This window comes from Mustelus asterias, chromosome 13 (assembly GCF_964213995.1).
Source record: "Mustelus asterias chromosome 13, sMusAst1.hap1.1, whole genome shotgun sequence".
Classification (NCBI taxonomy): domain Eukaryota; kingdom Metazoa; phylum Chordata; class Chondrichthyes; order Carcharhiniformes; family Triakidae; genus Mustelus; species Mustelus asterias.
In genome coordinates this window covers 4,409,145-4,418,796 of record NC_135813.1, presented here as the reverse complement: position 1 = coordinate 4,418,796, position 9,652 = coordinate 4,409,145, and positions in this window count along the sequence as shown.

Here is a 9,652-nt window from a genome sequence, read left to right as displayed (position 1 = left end):
CTGCCAATTCTAGGTGGACATTTTTCTGGAGATTCCACCACATGGTGTACTTCCACTAACCAGTCTGGCCCCATACATGCCCACCACTGGTCACCTGACACATCCACCATCGTGACGCATGGACCCTGTCAATAACCAACTAGAAAGCAAGCAAACTTTTCATCACCCAATTGGTATTTTTTGGATCTCAAATAACCTTATTTTCCCAACTCCACTATATATTTCCATCTTACATTTCAATAAAAATGAAGAAACATCTGGGATTCTTCATAATAACCCAAAATTATTTTCATCCTTAATTTCCTTGTACCAGTGCCTGGAAGATTAATTGTTATTCCCTGAAGACTCCAGGACCATTCTGGTGAGTTGGCAACCCTGCATGATAGATGCCATGTGAAGTTTAGAATTGTCATTTTCCTCCCTTCTCAACAGACTCACCCAGTGCAGCAAGGTGGGACAATTTGGTTTGAAATTGGTTGCTTTTTTTCCCTAAGGACCAAACTCAATGCAGAGGTGTTCACAGTTCAACATCGGTTCATATTCAATAAGCTGCAAGTGACATCACTGAGAGGGATACATAGATTGGTGCCTCACACATCTTGCCTTGAGCTAGACACTGAACCTTGGGCAGGGATGGCGAGCTGGGGGAATCATGTCCTGCCCCATCCTCCCCAGAAAGTGCATCTGAGGAGAAAGCCAAACAAATTCAACAATCCTTCCTGGGGAGGGATACTTGGAGGTTAAAATCAGTGAATCGCACATCACAAGAGGGGACCATTCAGCCCATCAAAATGTGCTGGTTCTTTGAAGGAGCTATCCAATTACCCCTACCCACTTTTTTTTACCCCAAAGCCCTGCAAATGTTTCCTTTTCCAGTATTTGTCCAATTCTTTTTTGAAAGTTCCGATTGAATCTGTTTCCACTGCCCCTCCAGGCAGCACACTCCAGATCCCAACAACTCACTGTCTTTAAAAAGATTCCCCTCGGCTCTTCTTGAGTTCTCTTACCTATCCTGAATCGGTGTCCCTCCACTTATAGACCATCCTGCCACGAGAAAGAGTTTCTCATTATTTACTCCAACGTACACTGGCTGCCACATTTCCTACAGTACAACAGTGATTACATCGACAGAATCTTGCAGCACAGTAGGAGTCCATTCGACCCATTGTGTCTTTGCTAACTCTTTGGAAGAACAATCCAATTCATCCCACTCTCCCTCTCTTTCCCCAAAGCATTGCAACTCTTTTGTTTGTCAAATATACACCCATTTCCTCTTTGAAACTACTGAATCCTTTTCCATCACTCTATCAGACTTGAATTCAAGATCATAACTCGTTGCTCCTCATGTCCCTTCTTGTTCTTTTGCCAATTTTCACCTGCCAATGGAAACAATTTCTCCTTACTTACTCTGCCAACATTTATCATTTTGAACATTTCAGTAAAACTCCCCTTAACGTTCCCTGCACGAAAGAGTAAGAAGTCTCACAACCCCAGGTTAAAGTCCAACAGGTTTATTTGGAATCACGAGCTTTTGGAGCACTGCTCCTTCCTTAGGAGACTTCTTACTGTGCCCACCCCTGTCCAACGCCGGCATCTCCACATTTAAAGAGCACAACCTTAGCTCCCCCAGTCTCTTCACTAAGTGAAGCTTTTTATCCCTCGTACCATTGTAGTAAATCTCCTCTACAGCCATTCCAAGGCCTTTTTACATGTGCTCCTTACACTGAAACCCAGCTTTACTTCTTGGATACTGACAGGCAGCACATTATTAGGAGAAGCATCTTCATATCTTCAATTAAACAAGCATATTAAGTTTAGTTCCAAGATCCTGACATGTAAAATATTGTCCCAGGATATGTGGAGTGGGGAACTGTGCAGCACACCCTGTCAGATAGTGAAATAACTCCTCAGAAGCCGGTATCCCTTCACTAGATTCCCTTTATTTACAAACTTATCTCCACTCCTTAGAGTGCTCCAGGTACAAAGTCAGAATCTGGAGTGTCAGTAGACCTGACACTCCTCAATATGGACACAAGGAGGCATATGACATGCACAGGCAGCTGGGATGAATCAGATCCCTTGAGAAGTATAGAGGTCGTCGGAATAGAGTTAGGAGAGAATTCAGGAGGGCAAAAAGGGGACATGAGCTTGCTTTGGCAGATAAGGCAAAGGAGAATCCAAAGAGCTTCTACAAATACATACAGGGCAAAAGAGTAACTTGGGAGAGAGTAGGGCTTCTTAAGGATCAACAAGGTCATCTATTTGCGGATCCACAAGAGATAGGTGAGATTCGAAATGAATATTTCTCATCGGTATTTACTGTTGAGAAAGGCATGGATGTTAGGGGACTTGGGGAAATAAATAGTGACGTCCTAAGGAATGTACATATTACAGAGAAGGGGGTGCTGGAAGTCTTAAAGCGCATCAAGGTAGATAAATCCCCGGGACTCGATGAAATGTATCCCAGGATGTTGTGTGAGGCTAGGGAGGAAATTGTGGATCCCCTAACAGAGATATTTGAATAATCGACAGCCACAGGTGAGGTGCCTGAAGATTGGTGAGTGGCAAATGTTGTGCCTTTGGTTAAGAAGGGCTGCAGGGAAAGGTCTGGGAACTACAGACTGGTAAGCTTAGCATCTATAGTGGGTAAGTTGTTAAAGCGTATTCTGAGAGACAGGATCTATAGTCATTTAGCGAGGCAAGGACTATTTAGGGACAGTCAACATGGCTTTGTGAGTGAAAAATCATGTCTCACGAATTTGAGTTTCTTGGAGGGCTAACCAAGAAGGTAGATGAGGGCAATGCAGTCGATGTTGTCTACATGAGCAAGGCCTTTGACAAGGTACCACATGGTAGGTTGTTGCATAAGTTAAATCTCAGGCGATCCAGGGTGAGGTAGCCAATTGGATACAACATTGGCTTGACAACAGAAGACAAAGGGTGGTTGTAGAAGGTTGTTTTTCAAACTGGAGGACTGTGGCCAGCGATGTGCCTCAGGGATCGGTGCTGGGTCCACTGTTATTTGTTATTTATATTAATGATTTGGATGAGAATTTAGAAGGCATGGTTAGTAAGTTTGCAGATGACACCAAAATTGGTGGCATAGTGGACAGTGAAGAAGGTTATCTAGGATTGCAACGGGATCTTGATCAATTGGGCCAGTGGGCCGATGAATGGCAGATGGAGATGAATTTAAATAAACGTGAGGTGATGCATTTTGGTAGATTGAACCAGGGCAGGACTTACTCAGTTAATGGTAGGGTGTTGGGGAGAGTTACAGAACAAAGAGATCTAGGGGTACAGGTTCATAGCTCCTTGAAAGTGGAGTCACAGGTGGACAGAGTGGTGAAGAAGGCATTCAGCATGCTAGGTTTCATTGGTCAGAACATTTAATACAGGAGTTGGGTCGTCTTATTGAAGTTGTACAAGACATTAGTAAGGCCACACTTGGAATACTGTGTACAGTTCTGGTCACCCTATTATGGAGAGAAATTACTAAACTAGAAAGAGTGCAGAAAAGATCTACTAGGATGCTACCAGGACTTGATGGTTTGAGTTGGATCGACTGGGACTTTTTTCCCTGGAGCCTAGGAGACTTAGGGATGATCTTATAGAGGTTTATAAAATAATGAGGGGCGTAGATCAGCTAGATAGTCAACATCTTTTCCCAAAGGTAGGGGAGTCTAAATCTAGAGGGCACAGGTTTAAGGTGAGAGGGGAAAGGTATAAAAGGTTCCAGAGGGGCAGTTTTTTCACACAAACGGTGGTGAGTGTCTGGAACAAGCTGCCAGAGGTAGTAGTAGAGGCGGATACAATTTTGCCTTTTAAAAAGCATTTAGACAGTTACATGGGTACGATGGGTATAGAGGGATATGGGTCAAACGCAGGTAATTGGGACTAGTTTAGTGGCAAAAACTGGGTGGCATGGACAAGTTGGGCCGAAGGGCCTGTTTTCATGCCGTAAATGTCTGTGACTCTATGACGCTAGATGAGGGCAGGCAATCATTACTTCAATCAGGGAGCTCATACTCCAAGAGGCCAACCCCATGGGTCTCATTGAGGTCATTACAAAGAAACTCTTCAGAAGCACTTCATTGGCTGTGAAGCACTTGGAGATGTGCAGTGGTTCTGAAAGCACTATAAAAATGCAAACTCTACTTCTTTCAAAAGCCTTTATAATTTTGAACACCTTTATTAAATCTCCGCTCGACCTTGTCTGCTCCAAGGAGAACAACCCCAGTTTCTCCACACTCTCCACATAACTGAAATCCCTCACTGCATGGAGGAAGAAAAAAAACATAATTAAAAAGGAATGATATCCTGAATCATCTTGACTCATTTTATCTGAAATGCTTGTCCCAGTTCAAGCCAGACACTGTAAGCCTCAGGTATGTTGACTTAGGATGTGAAAATAAGCTGATTAATGTAATGATGACATCTTCTCTCACAAGCTATGGAATCATTGACAGAATGCGAGTAGCGAGAACCATGGAAACTAACAAGCACATATCACAATCCATTATGTCTGTGATGAACTCAGTGTCAAAGCAATTCAAAACTATCCCCATTCATCCGCTCTCTCCCCAAAAAATCCTTTCCCTACATCAAGTTATTTTTCTTTTTCTGATTCAACCACGCATGGTGTTTGTAATACAGTCACCCTGATAGTGAAACATTTGAATGTCACTGTTTTATTGTTGAACAAAACCAAAGAAGGTCAAGAGAGGGAATGAAACAATCGAGTAGAATTTATGGGCATCTGTCCAAAGTAATTTCTCAAATGACTCTAAGGCCACGGAGGCGGCCAACTCACTTTTTCGAGCGGCTCAAAAATCAGTTCTCCTGAAATATAACGGCCTCTTCATAATGAAAATACAGCATTAGGACTGTTTGACTTGTTTGAATTGTTTGACTTGCAACTGGATTGCAGAGATCCAGCACTTTGTGAATGTCTGCCATGACCCACTGGGCACCCACTTACCTCAGAAAGTTGTGGCTTCACAGCCCCACTCTGTAGAGTTGAACAGAAAAAGTTAGACTGAGTCACCTGGAGTAGTGCTGAGGGGGAAGTTATCAGAGGGATAGAAGGAGAGAGAAAAGGTATGAGAGAGTGGTGGGAGAAATGAGAGAGAGAGAGAGAGGGTAGGGAGAGAGGTTAAGAGAAAACAGGAAAGGAGGGATGAGAAAGAAAACTGGCTCACAAATTGTATTTGTATCTGACTGGAGCTTTTCATTGACTCATTCCTGAAGGATTAACCAGTAATGGTGTTATTCCTTCCCCCTTCACTCTTTCTATCAGCGTTTTTTAATCTGTGAGGAAAGTAGCAAGAATGAAGATTTACATTTCTGTCACTCCGTATTATAACTCTGAGAAACATTCTGCAGTTTTCCGTGTACAAGGAGCAACTTTGCCATGCAGGCAAATGCGACAACCATTTTGTACAAAGCAAGTTGCCACAAATAGCAATGAGTTGAATGACAGATGCACCAGTTTCTGCTTGTGCTGAGGCAGGCAGGAAGGTTGGCCAGAGCAGCAGTCCTGCCCTTCTTCAAGCATCATTAGAGTTTGCCTGATGTACCCAAATCAGGTATCCTGCGCCCTCCCGTATAACAGCTCATTTTAAAAAGACACTACTGCTAATGTACACGCAATTCTCTTTGCATCACAGTGGTATGTCGGTTTAGATTATGTGCTTATGCTGAAGCATGGAGTTTGAACCTACAACCTTCTGACTCAGAGGGAACTGAGCCAAGTTGAGATGAGACAGGAAATGGTTGTTCTTCATCCCGTGAAAAGAAGCTTCGTTTCAAGATTCAGATAATCCATTTCCTCCGCACTTTATTCCTAATTTTTCCTCGTTAAACCATTTCGACCGTCACCACAGTACAAACACTGCTCTACATTTGGAATAGGACAATGATTAGCACTGCTGCTTCACAGCACCAGGGACCCGGGTTCGATTCCTGGCTTGGGTCACTGTCTGTGTGGAGTTTGCACGTTCTCCCTGTGTCTGCGTGGGTTTCCTCCGGGTGCTCCGGTTTCCTCCCACATTCTGAAAGACGTGCTGGTTAGGGTGCATTGACCCGAACAGGCGTCAGACTGTGGCGACTAGGGGAATTTCACAGTAACTTCATTACATTGTTAATGTAAGCCTTTCTTGTGACTAATAAATAAACTTTAAAATGAGAAGCACACCAGAGCACAAGAAACAGGAGCAGCAGATGGCCATACGGCCTTTTGAGACTGTCCCACTATTTGATAAAATCATGCCTGAACTCCTACCTCAGCTTCACCCTCCATCCACCCGAGCCACCTCCCCCTTCGTTCCCTTAGTGTCCAAAAATATTCACTTCAGTCTTGAATACATTCAACAACTGAGAATCCACAGTTCTCTGAGGTAAAGAATTCCAAAGATTCACCACCCTCCGAGACAAGACATTTCTCCAAATCTCAGTCCAAAAATGGCCAACCTCATCATCTGAGATCGGGACCCCGAGTTCTACTCTCCAATGTAGCAGAAACAGCCGAATAGCATCGACCCTGTCAAACCTCCTCAGAAAGGAAGAGAAATAGACAGTGACTGAGTAAATCAGTCAAGGATTTCGTCAAATTGGGTAAGAGGGCAAACCACAAAACCACACTCATACATAGGTTGAATAAAAATAATTGCTGACCTGATTCAAATCCTGAACTTGATATTGTGCAAATTAAAAACGAATGCCGGGGATGCACAGCAGGAAATGCCCAATTCTGGGCGCCACTCGGTCGAAGGGCAGGCTAGTCTGAGCCTCAGGCAGTCATTGGTCTTAACCATGAGTGTGCTGTATCAGGGATGAAGATTTCAGTTACATGGAGAGACTGGAGAAGATGGAGTTGTTCTCCCTACAGCAGAGATGGTTAAGGAGAGATTTAACGGAGGTGTTCAAAATTATCAGGGGTTTTGATAGAGTAAATGAGTAGACAGTGTTTCCACTAGCAGGATGGCTGTAATTAGGACACAGATTTAAGATGATCGGCAAAGATGTTGGGGGCGAGGGGGACCCGCGGATTTTTAAAAATGATCTGGAATGTACTGCCTGAAAAGATGGAAGAAATTCAATCTGAACTTTCATAAGGGAATTGGATAAATACTTGAAAGGGAAAAAAATTGTAGGTCAGGAGAGAAAAAAAGGATGAGTGCGTCTAATTGGATAGCACTTTAAAGGGCTGCCACAGTCATAATGGGCTGAATGGCCTCCTTTTGTATTGCACGATTCTCCAAACAGGTTTGTCAAGGTCTCCAAAAAGAAAGGGGAGGTTATTGTTTCCGGATGTTTCTGGTGTAGACGCTGTTTCTTAACCAGGAACCCAACTTCCCTCTTTACTGATGCAGAATTGCTGCTTTCATTTCAGGGGACTGAGCGCAGAACAACAAACAGCAACAACACAATGTGAACGGCAGGCGTCCATAATGAACTTCAATGTGGACTCCCCAAAATCCTACAGCAGACACTGAGCATGATCTCTGAACAGGGGACAAATCCACACCTCATTTGTGCCACAAATGACCAAGGTCACTGAGTTACAGCTTGCACGAGTGAAAACGCAAAAGCTCACCCCCAAAACCAACAGGCACAATCCTGGATTTGCTCATAATAAGAATGGAATTTGTCTGATACAGTCCCTGTAAATAATTGGCTAATGACTCACTGAGCTCAGTTGGATGACACTGAGTGAAAGACATTGATATTAACCAACAACAGCAAGGGATATTTCTAAAGAGGAAAGCCATTCTGCTCACCTTCACCCTCATTCATCTATCCGGAGCTACCTTCAAATTCCTCATTTCACTCCATCTTAGTCCAGCATTTAAATTTTCCTTAAACAATTCTCAGGTTTTTGTCTCTAACTGGGAGTCCTTCTGTCATTTTTACATAGGTTATGTTCTTAACTATCTCACATTCCTCTGCAGGATGAAATCCTTTCACGGCTCAAAAGACCTGGATTTATAAAGCTTTTTTCTCCTTATGTGGTCTATCAAAATCCTTCATCATTTTCAGCAACCCTGTCAGATCTCGCTTTCACCTTCCCTGCTCTAAGGAGAACAAACCCCGCTTCTTCAGTCTCTCCACATGACTGAAGTGCAAATATTCAGTGGGCCATTCCATATTCCCAAGGAAACTAACATTGACTTTGAGACAGAGATTCACCATAATTGGTGTAAGCAAATTTTAGTATTAAGGGAAGTAATGATGCTAAAGAGAGACAAATCTAGAAAACTGACATGGTGGCACAGTGGTTAGCACTGCTGACTCATAGTGCCAGGGACCCGGATTCGATTCCCGGCTTGGGTCACTGTCTCTGCGGAGTTTGCATGTTCTCCTGTGTTGCGTGGGTTTCCTCCGGGTGCTCCGGTTTCCTCCCACAATCGGAAAGACGTGCTGGTTAGGTGCATTGGCCATGCTAAATTCTCCCTCAGTGTACCCGAACAGGCGCCGGAGTGTGATGACTAGGGGATTTTCACAGTAACTTCATTGCAGTGTTAATGTAAGCCTACTTGTGACTCATAAGTGAAAAAAAAAAACTAAAAAGATGGTTTTCACTCCAGGTTTTAAAGGAAATAACTGAGAATATTGCAGATGCTCAATCTTCCAAAGTTCTTTCAATTTAGGATCTGTTCCTTTAGATTGGAATATCATGTATGCCACGCCACGATTAAACAAAGATGAGAGAAGGAAACCGGGAATTATAGGCCAATTAGCCTAACATCTGTTGTGCAGAAATGACCAGAGTCTATAATTAAGGGTGGAGTGACTGAACACCTTAGAACTTTTTAACAGATTGGAGAGAACCAACTTAGGTTTCAAAAGGGTAGAACATGCCTAATAAACCTAATTGAATTTTTTATGAACATATGGACAAGGAGCAGGAGTAGGCCATTCAGCCCCTCAAGCCTGCTCTTTTAATAAAATGAGTGTTGATCTGATAGTATCCTCAAATCAGCATCCTGCCTTCTCCTGATAACCTATCACCTCTTGCTTACCAAGAATCTATTCACTACTGTCTTAAAAATATTCAGAGACTCATTCACCATCTTTTCAGGAAAAGAGTTCCAAAGATTTTTGAAAATGAGACTACAGTATTGGACATGGGAATGTCTATTTATATGGACTTGCAGAAGTCATTTGATAAACTGCCTCATAAGAGGTGGTTAGCTAAAGTTGAAGCTTATGGAATTAGTACAGTGGTTAGCATTGCTGCCTCACAGCGCCAGGGACCCGGGTTCGATTCCTGGCTCGGGTCACTGTCTATGTGGAGTCTGCACGTTCTCCCCGTATCTGCGGTTTCCTCTGGTGCTCTGGTTTCCTCCCACAGTCCGAAAGACGTGCTGGTTAGGGTGGATTGGCCATGCTAAATTCTCCCTCAGTGTACCCGAACAGGTGCCGGAGTGTGGCGACCAGGGAATTTTCACAGTAACTTCATTGAGTCACAGAGTCATAGAGGTTTACAGCAAGGAAACAGGCCCTTCGGCCCAACTTGTCCATGCCACCCTTTTTTCTTAAACCCTTAAGCTAATCCCAATTGCCCGCATTTGGCCCGTATCCCTCTATACCCATCTTACCCATGTAACTATCTAAATGCTTTTTAAAAGACAAAATTGTACCTGCCTCT